Genomic DNA, 10,732 nt, shown 5'->3' with positions numbered 1-10,732 from the left:
GTGCCCAGGACATGTGTGAGAACGAGAGGTAACTCTCACTGTATTACTGCCTGTATCACATGTTATAACTCTGTGCCCAGGACATGCGTGAGAACGAGAGGTAACTCTCACTGTATTACTGCCTGTAACACACGTTATAACTCTGTGCCCAGGACATGCGTGAGAACGAGAGGTAAATCTCACTGTATTACTGCCTGTAACACATGTTATAACTCTGTGCCCAGGACATGTGTGAGAACGAGAGGTAACTCTCACTGTATTACTGCCTGTAACACACGTTATAACTCTGTGCCCAGGACATGCGTGAGAACGAGAGGTAACTCTCACTGTATTACTGCCTGTAACACGTTATAACTCTGTGCCCAGGACATGCGTGAGAACGAGAGGTAACTCTCACTGTATTACTGCCTGTAACACGTTATAACTCTGTGCCCAGGACATGCGTGAGAACGAGAGGTAACTCTCACTGTATTACTGCCTGTAACACGTTATAACTCTGTGCCCAGGACATGCGTGAGAACGAGAGGTAACTCTCACTGTATTACTGCCTGTAACACATTATAACTCTGTGCCCAGGACATGCGTGAGAACGAGAGGTAACTCTCACTGTATTACTGCCTGTAACACACGTTATAACTCTGTGCCCAGGACATGCGTGAGAACGAGAGGTAACTCTCACTGTATTACTTCCTGTAACACACGTTATAACTCTGTGCCCAGGACATGCGTGAGAACGAGAGATAACTCTCACTGTATTACTGCCTGTAACACACGTTATAACTCTGTGCCCAGGACATGCGTGAGAACGAGAGGTAACTCTCACTGTATTACTGCCTGTAACACATGTTATAACTCTGTGCCCAGGACATGCGTGAGAACGAGAGGTAACTCTCACTGTATTACTGCCTGTAACACATTATAACTCTGTGCCCAGGACATGCGTGAGAACGAGAGGTAACTCTCACTGTATTACTTCCTGTAACACGTTATAACTCTGTGCCCAGGACATGCGTGAGAACGAGAGGTAACTCTCACTGTATTACTGTGTGTAACACGTTATAACTCTGTGCCCAGGACATGCGTGAGAACGAGAGGTAACTCTCACTGTATTACTTCCTGTAACACACGTTATAGCTCTGTGCCCAGGACATGCGTGAGAACGAGAGGTAACTCTCACTGTATTACTGCCTGTAACACGTTATAACTCTGTGCCCAGGACATGCGTGAGAACGAGAGGTAACTCTCACTGTATTACTGCCTGTAACACGTTATAACTCTGTGCCCAGGACATGCGTGAGAACGAGAGGTAACTCTCACTGTATTACTTCCTGGTAACACATGTTATAACTCTGTGCCCAGGACACGTGTGAGAACGAGAGGTAACTCTCACTGTATTACTGCCTGTAACACATGTTATAACTCTGTGCCCAGGACATGCGTGAGAACGAGCGGTAACTCTCACTGTATTACTGCCTGTAACACATGTTATAACTCTGTGCCCAGGACATGTGTGAGAACGAGAGGTAACTCTCACTGTATTACTGCCTGTATCACATGTTATAACTCTGTGCCCAGGACATGCGTGAGAACGAGAGGTAACTCTCACTGTATTACTGCCTGTAACACACATTATAACTCTGTGCCCAGGACATGCGTGAGAACGAGAGGTAAATCTCACTGTATTACTGCCTGTAACACATGTTATAACTCTGTGCCCAGGACATGCGTGAGAACGAGAGGTAAATCTCACTGTATTACTTCCTGTAACACGTTATAACTCTGTGCCCAGGACATGTGTGAGAACGAGAGGTAACTCTCTCTGTATTACTGCCTGTAACACACGTTATAACTCTGTGCCCAGGACATGCGTGAGAACGAGAGGTAACTCTCACTGTATTACTGCCTGTAACACATGTTATAACTCTGTGCCCAGGACATGCGTGAGAACGAGAGGTAACTCTCACTGTATTACTGCCTGTAACACACGTTATAACTCTGTGCCCAGGACATGCGTGAGAACGAGAGGTAACTCTCACTGTATTACTGCCTGTAACACATGTTATAACTCTGTGCCCAGGACATGCGTGAGAACGAGAGGTAACTCTCACTGTATTACTGCCTGTAACACACGTTATAACTCTGTGCCCAGGACATGCGTGAGAACGAGAGGTAACTCTCACTGTATTACTGCCTGTAACACATGTTATAACTCTGTGCCCAGGACATGCGTGAGAACGAGCGGTAACTCTCACTGTATTACTGCCTGTAACACATGTTATAACTCTGTGCCCAGGACATGTGTGAGAACGAGAGGTAACTCTCACTGTATTACTGCCTGTATCACATGTTATAACTCTGTGCCCAGGACATGCGTGAGAACGAGAGGTAACTCTCACTGTATTACTGCCTGTAACACACGTTATAACTCTGTGCCCAGGACATGCGTGAGAACGAGAGGTAAATCTCACTGTATTACTGCCTGTAACACATGTTATAACTCTGTGCCCAGGACATGTGTGAGAACGAGAGGTAACTCTCACTGTATTACTGCCTGTAACACACGTTATAACTCTGTGCCCAGGACATGCGTGAGAACGAGAGGTAACTCTCACTGTATTACTGCCTGTAACACGTTATAACTCTGTGCCCAGGACATGCGTGAGAACGAGAGGTAACTCTCACTGTATTACTGCCTGTAACACGTTATAACTCTGTGCCCAGGACATGCGTGAGAACGAGAGGTAACTCTCACTGTATTACTGCCTGTAACACGTTATAACTCTGTGCCCAGGACATGCGTGAGAACGAGAGGTAACTCTCACTGTATTACTGCCTGTAACACATGTTATAACTCTGTGCCCAGGACATGCGTGAGAACGAGCGGTAACTCTCACTGTATTACTGCCTGTAACACATGTTATAACTCTGTGCCCAGGACATGTGTGAGAACGAGAGGTAACTCTCACTGTATTACTGCCTGTATCACATGTTATAACTCTGTGCCCAGGACATGCGTGAGAACGAGAGGTAACTCTCACTGTATTACTGCCTGTAACACACGTTATAACTCTGTGCCCAGGACATGCGTGAGAACGAGAGGTAACTCTCTCTGTATTACTGCCTGTAACACACGTTATAACTCTGTGCCCAGGACATGCGTGAGAACGAGAGGTAACTCTCACTGTATTACTGCCTGTAACACATGTTATAACTCTGTGCCCAGGACATGCGTGAGAACGAGAGGTAACTCTCACTGTATTACTGCCTGTAACACACGTTATAACTCTGTGCCCAGGACATGCGTGAGAACGAGAGGTAACTCTCACTGTATTACTGCCTGTAACACATGTTATAACTCTGTGCCCAGGACATGCGTGAGAACGAGAGGTAACTCTCACTGTATTACTGCCTGTAACACACGTTATAACTCTGTGCCCAGGACATGCGTGAGAACGAGAGGTAACTCTCACTGTATTACTGCCTGTAACACATGTTATAACTCTGTGCCCAGGACATGCGTGAGAACGAGCGGTAACTCTCACTGTATTACTGCCTGTAACACATGTTATAACTCTGTGCCCAGGACATGTGTGAGAACGAGAGGTAACTCTCACTGTATTACTGCCTGTATCACATGTTATAACTCTGTGCCCAGGACATGCGTGAGAACGAGAGGTAACTCTCACTGTATTACTGCCTGTAACACACGTTATAACTCTGTGCCCAGGACATGCGTGAGAACGAGAGGTAAATCTCACTGTATTACTGCCTGTAACACATGTTATAACTCTGTGCCCAGGACATGTGTGAGAACGAGAGGTAACTCTCACTGTATTACTGCCTGTAACACACGTTATAACTCTGTGCCCAGGACATGCGTGAGAACGAGAGGTAACTCTCACTGTATTACTGCCTGTAACACGTTATAACTCTGTGCCCAGGACATGCGTGAGAACGAGAGGTAACTCTCACTGTATTACTGCCTGTAACACGTTATAACTCTGTGCCCAGGACATGCGTGAGAACGAGAGGTAACTCTCACTGTATTACTGCCTGTAACACGTTATAACTCTGTGCCCAGGACATGCGTGAGAACGAGAGGTAACTCTCACTGTATTACTGCCTGTAACACATTATAACTCTGTGCCCAGGACATGCGTGAGAACGAGAGGTAACTCTCACTGTATTACTGCCTGTAACACACGTTATAACTCTGTGCCCAGGACATGCGTGAGAACGAGAGGTAACTCTCACTGTATTACTTCCTGTAACACACGTTATAACTCTGTGCCCAGGACATGCGTGAGAACGAGAGATAACTCTCACTGTATTACTGCCTGTAACACACGTTATAACTCTGTGCCCAGGACATGCGTGAGAACGAGAGGTAACTCTCACTGTATTACTGCCTGTAACACATGTTATAACTCTGTGCCCAGGACATGCGTGAGAACGAGAGGTAACTCTCACTGTATTACTGCCTGTAACACATTATAACTCTGTGCCCAGGACATGCGTGAGAACGAGAGGTAACTCTCACTGTATTACTTCCTGTAACACGTTATAACTCTGTGCCCAGGACATGCGTGAGAACGAGAGGTAACTCTCACTGTATTACTGTGTGTAACACGTTATAACTCTGTGCCCAGGACATGCGTGAGAACGAGAGGTAACTCTCACTGTATTACTTCCTGTAACACACGTTATAGCTCTGTGCCCAGGACATGCGTGAGAACGAGAGGTAACTCTCACTGTATTACTGCCTGTAACACGTTATAACTCTGTGCCCAGGACATGCGTGAGAACGAGAGGTAACTCTCACTGTATTACTGCCTGTAACACGTTATAACTCTGTGCCCAGGACATGCGTGAGAACGAGAGGTAACTCTCACTGTATTACTTCCTGGTAACACATGTTATAACTCTGTGCCCAGGACACGTGTGAGAACGAGAGGTAACTCTCACTGTATTACTGCCTGTAACATGTTATAACTCTGTGCCCAGGACATGCATGAGAGCGAGAGGTAACTCTCACTGTATTACTGCCTGTAACACGTTATAACTCTGTGCCCAGGACATGCGTGAGAACGAGAGGTAACTCTCACTGTATTACTTCCTGTAACACATGTTATAACTCTGTGCCCAGGACATGCGTGAGAACGAGAGGTAACTCTCACTGTATTACTGCCTGTAACACACGTTATAACTCTGTGCCCAGGACATGCGGGAGAACGAGAGGTAACTCTCACTGTATTACTTACTGTAACACATTATAACTCTGTGCCCAGGACATGCGTGAGAACGAGAGGTAACTCTCACTGTATTACTGCCTGTAACACATTATAACTCTGTGCCCAGGACATGCGTGAGAAAGAGAGGTAACTCTCACTGTATTACTGCCTGTAACACGTTATAACTCTGTGCCCAGGACATGCGTGAGAACGAGAGGTAACTCTCACTGTATTACTGCCTGTAACACATTATAACTCTGTGCCCAGGACATGCGTGAGAAAGAGAGGTAACTCTCACTGTATTACTTCCTGTAACACATGTTATAACTCTGTGCCCAGGACATGCGTGAGAACGAGAGGTAACTCTCACTGTATTACTGCCTGTAACACGTTATAACTCTGTGCCCAGGACATGCGTGAGAACGAGCGGTAACTCTCACTGTATTACTGCCTGGAACACGTTATAACTCTGTGCCCAGGACATGCGTGAGAACGAGAGGTAACTCTCACTGTATTACTGCCTGTAACACGTTATAACTCTGTGCCCAGGACATGCGTGAGAACGAGAGGTAACTCTCACTGTATTACTGCCTGTAACACATTATAACTCTGTGCCCAGGACATGCGTGAGAAAGAGAGGTAACTCTCACTGTATTACTGCCTGTAACACGTTATAACTCTGTGCCCAGGACATGCGTGAGAACGAGAGGTAACTCTCACTGTATTACTTCCTGGTAACACATGTTATAACTCTGTGCCCAGGACACGTGTGAGAACGAGAGGTAACTCTCACTGTATTACTGCCTGTAACACATGTTATAACTCTGTGCCCAGGACATGCGTGAGAACGAGAGGTAACTCTCACTGTATTACTGCCTGTAACACACGTTATAACTCTGTGCCCAGGACATGCGTGAGAACGAGAGGTAACTCTCACTGTATTACTGCCTGTAACACATGTTATAACTCTGTGCCCAGGACATGCGTGAGAACGAGCGGTAACTCTCACTGTATTACTGCCTGTAACACATGTTATAACTCTGTGCCCAGGACATGTGTGAGAACGAGAGGTAACTCTCACTGTATTACTGCCTGTATCACATGTTATAACTCTGTGCCCAGGACATGCGTGAGAACGAGAGGTAACTCTCACTGTATTACTGCCTGTAACACACGTTATAACTCTGTGCCCAGGACATGCGTGAGAACGAGAGGTAAATCTCACTGTATTACTGCCTGTAACACATGTTATAACTCTGTGCCCAGGACATGCGTGAGAACGAGAGGTAAATCTCACTGTATTACTTCCTGTAACACGTTATAACTCTGTGCCCAGGACATGTGTGAGAACGAGAGGTAACTCTCACTGTATTACTGCCTGTAACACACGTTATAACTCTGTGCCCAGGACATGCGTGAGAACGAGAGGTAACTCTCACTGTATTACTGCCTGTAACACATGTTATAACTCTGTGCCCAGGACATGCGTGAGAACGAGAGGTAACTCTCACTGTATTACTGCCTGTAACACACGTTATAACTCTGTGCCCAGGACATGCGTGAGAACGAGAGGTAACTCTCACTGTATTACTGCCTGTAACACACGTTATAACTCTGTGCCCAGGACATGCGTGAGAACGAGAGGTAAATCTCACTGTATTACTGCCTGTAACACATGTTATAACTCTGTGCCCAGGACATGCGTGAGAACGAGAGGTAAATCTCACTGTATTACTTCCTGTAACACGTTATAACTCTGTGCCCAGGACATGTGTGAGAACGAGAGGTAACTCTCACTGTATTACTGCCTGTAACACACGTTATAACTCTGTGCCCAGGACATGCGTGAGAACGAGAGGTAACTCTCACTGTATTACTGCCTGTAACACATGTTATAACTCTGTGCCCAGGACATGCGTGAGAACGAGAGGTAACTCTCACTGTATTACTGCCTGTAACACATGTTATAACTCTGTGCCCAGGACATGCGTGAGAACGAGCGGTAACTCTCACTGTATTACTGCCTGTAACACATGTTATAACTCTGTGCCCAGGACATGTGTGAGAACGAGAGGTAACTCTCACTGTATTACTGCCTGTAACACACGTTATAACTCTGTGCCCAGGATATGTGTGAGAACGAGAGGTAACTCTCACTGTATTACTGCCTGTATCACATGTTATAACTCTGTGCCCAGGACATGCGTGAGAACGAGAGGTAACTCTCACTGTATTACTGCCTGTAACACACGTTATAACTCTGTGCCCAGGACATGTGTGAGAACGAGAGGTAACTCTCACTGTATTACTGCCTGTAACACATGTTATAACTCTGTGCCCAGGACATGTGTGAGAACGAGAGGTAACTCTCACTGTATTACTGCCTGTAACACACGTTATATCTCTGTGCCCAGGACATGTGTGAGAACGAGAGGTAACTCTCACTGTATTACTTCCTGTAACACACGTTATATCTCTGTGCCCAGGACATGTGTGAGAACGAGAGGTAACTCTCACTGTATTACTTCCTGTAACACACGTTATAACTCTGTGCCCAGGACATGCGTGAGAACAAGAGGTAACTCTCACTATATTACTGCCTGTAACACACGTTATAACTCTGTGCCCAGGACATGCGTGAGAACGAGAGGTAACTCTCACTGTATTACTGCCTGTAACACGTTATAACTCTGTGCCCAGGACATGCGTGAGAACGAGAGGTAACTCTCACTGTATTACTTCCTGTAACACGTTATAACTCTGTGCCCAGGACATGCGTGAGAACGAGAGGTAACTCTCACTGTATTACTGCCTGTAACACATGTTATAACTCTGTGCCCAGGACATGCGTGAGAACGAGAGGTAACTCTCCCTGTATTACTGCCTGTAACATGTTATAACTCTGTGCCCAGGACATGCGTGAGAACGAGAGGTAACTCTCCCTGTATTACTGCCTGTAACACGTTATAACTCTGTGCCCAGGACATGCGTGAGAACGAGAGGTAACTCTCACTGTATTACTGCCTGTAACACGTTATAACTCTGTGCCCAGGACATGCGTGAGAACGAGAGGTAACTCTCACTGTATTACTGCCTGTAACACGTTATAACTCTGTGCCCAGGACATGCGTGAGAACGAGAGGTAACTCTCACTGTATTACTGCCTGTAACACGTTATAACTCTGTGCCCAGGACATGCGTGAGAACGAGAGGTAACTCTCACTGTATTACTGCCTGTAACACGTTATAACTCTGTGCCCAGGACATGCGTGAGAACGAGAGGTAACTCTCACTGTATTACTGCCTGTAACACGCGTTATAACTCTGTGCCCAGGACATGCGTGAGAACGAGAGGTAACTCTCACTGTATTACTGCCTGTAACACGTTATAACTCTGTGCCCAGGACATGCGTGAGAACGAGAGGTAACTCTCACTGTATTACTGCCTGTAACACGTTATAACTCTGTGCCCAGGACATGCGTGAGAACGAGAGGTAACTCTCACTGTATTACTGCCTGTAACACGTTATAACTCTGTGCCCAGGACATGCGTGAGAACGAGAGGTAACTCTCACTGTATTACTGCCTGTAACACATTATAACTCTGTGCCCAGGACATGCGTGAGAACGAGAGGTAACTCTCACTGTATTACTTCCTGTAACACACGTTATAACTCTGTGCCCAGGACATGCGTGAGAACGAGAGGTAACTCTCACTGTATTACTGCCTGTAACACGTTATAACTCTGTGCCCAGGACATGCGTGAGAACGAGAGGTAACTCTCACTGTATTACTGCCTGTAACACATTATAACTCTGTGCCCAGGACATGCGTGAGAACGAGAGGTAACTCTCACTGTATTACTTCCTGTAACACGTTATAACTCTGTGCCCAGGACATGCGTGAGAACGAGAGGTAACTCTCACTGTATTACTGCCTGTAACACGTTATAACTCTGTGCCCAGGACATGCGTGAGAACGAGAGGTAACTCTCACTGTATTACTTCCTGTAACACACGTTATAACTCTGTGCCCAGGACATGCGTGAGAACGAGAGGTAACTCTCACTGTATTACTGCCTGTAACACGTTATAACTCTGTGCCCAGGACATGCGTGAGAACGAGAGGTAACTCTCACTGTATTACTGCCTGTAACACGTTATAACTCTGTGCCCAGGACATGCGTGAGAACGAGAGGTAACTCTCACTGTATTACTGCCTGTACACGTTATAACTCTGTGCCCAGGACATGCGTGAGAACGAGAGGTAACTCTCACTGTATTACTTCCTGGTAACACATGTTATAACTCTGTGCCCAGGACACGTGTGAGAACGAGAGGTAACTCTCACTGTATTACTGCCTGTAACATGTTATAACTCTGTGCCCAGGACATGCGTGAGAGCGAGAGGTAACTCTCACTGTATTACTGCCTGTAACACGTTATAACTCTGTGCCCAGGACATGCGTGAGAACGAGAGGTAACTCTCACTGTATTACTTCCTGTAACACATGTTATAACTCTGTGCCCAGGACATGCGTGAGAACGAGAGGTAACTCTCACTGTATTACTGCCTGTAACACACGTTATAACTCTGTGCCCAGTACATGCGGGAGAACGAGAGGTAACTCTCACTGTATTACTGCCTGTACACGTTATAACTCTGTGCCCAGGACATGCGTGAGAGCGAGAGGTAACTCTCACTGTATTACTGCCTGTAACACATTATAACTCTGTGCCCAGGACATGCGTGAGAACGAGAGGTAACTCTCACTGTATTACTGCCTGTAACACATTATAACTCTGTGCCCAGGACATGCGTGAGAAAGAGAGGTAACTCTCACTGTATTACTGCCTGTAACACGTTATAACTCTGTGCCCAGGACATGCGTGAGAACGAGAGGTAACTCTCACTGTATTACTGCCTGTAACACATTATAACTCTGTGCCCAGGACATGCGTGAGAAAGAGAGGTAACTCTCACTGTATTACTTCCTGTAACACATGTTATAACTCTGTGCCCAGGACATGCGTGAGAACGAGAGGTAACTCTCACTGTATTACTGCCTGTAACACGTTATAACTCTGTGCCCAGGACATGCGTGAGAACGAGCGGTAACTCTCACTGTATTACTGCCTGGAACACGTTATAACTCTGTGCCCAGGACATGCGTGAGAACGAGAGGTAACTCTCACTGTATTACTGCCTGTAACACGTTATAACTCTGTGCCCAGGACATGCGTGAGAACGAGAGGTAACTCTCACTGTATTACTGCCTGTAACACATTATAACTCTGTGCCCAGGACATGCGTGAGAAAGAGAGGTAACTCTCACTGTATTACTGCCTGTAACACGTTATAACTCTGTGCCCAGGACATGCGTGAGAACGAGAGGTAACTCTCACTGTATTACTTCCTGGTAACACATGTTATAACTCTGTGCACAGGACACGTGTGAGAACGAGAGGTAACTCTCACTGTATTACTGCCTGTAACATGT

The sequence above is a fragment of the Ascaphus truei genome, unplaced genomic scaffold (genome assembly GCF_040206685.1).
Source record: "Ascaphus truei isolate aAscTru1 unplaced genomic scaffold, aAscTru1.hap1 HAP1_SCAFFOLD_534, whole genome shotgun sequence".
Classification (NCBI taxonomy): domain Eukaryota; kingdom Metazoa; phylum Chordata; class Amphibia; order Anura; family Ascaphidae; genus Ascaphus; species Ascaphus truei.
The sequence above is the reverse complement of the archived record's forward strand: the minus strand, read 5'-3'. Positions refer to the sequence as shown.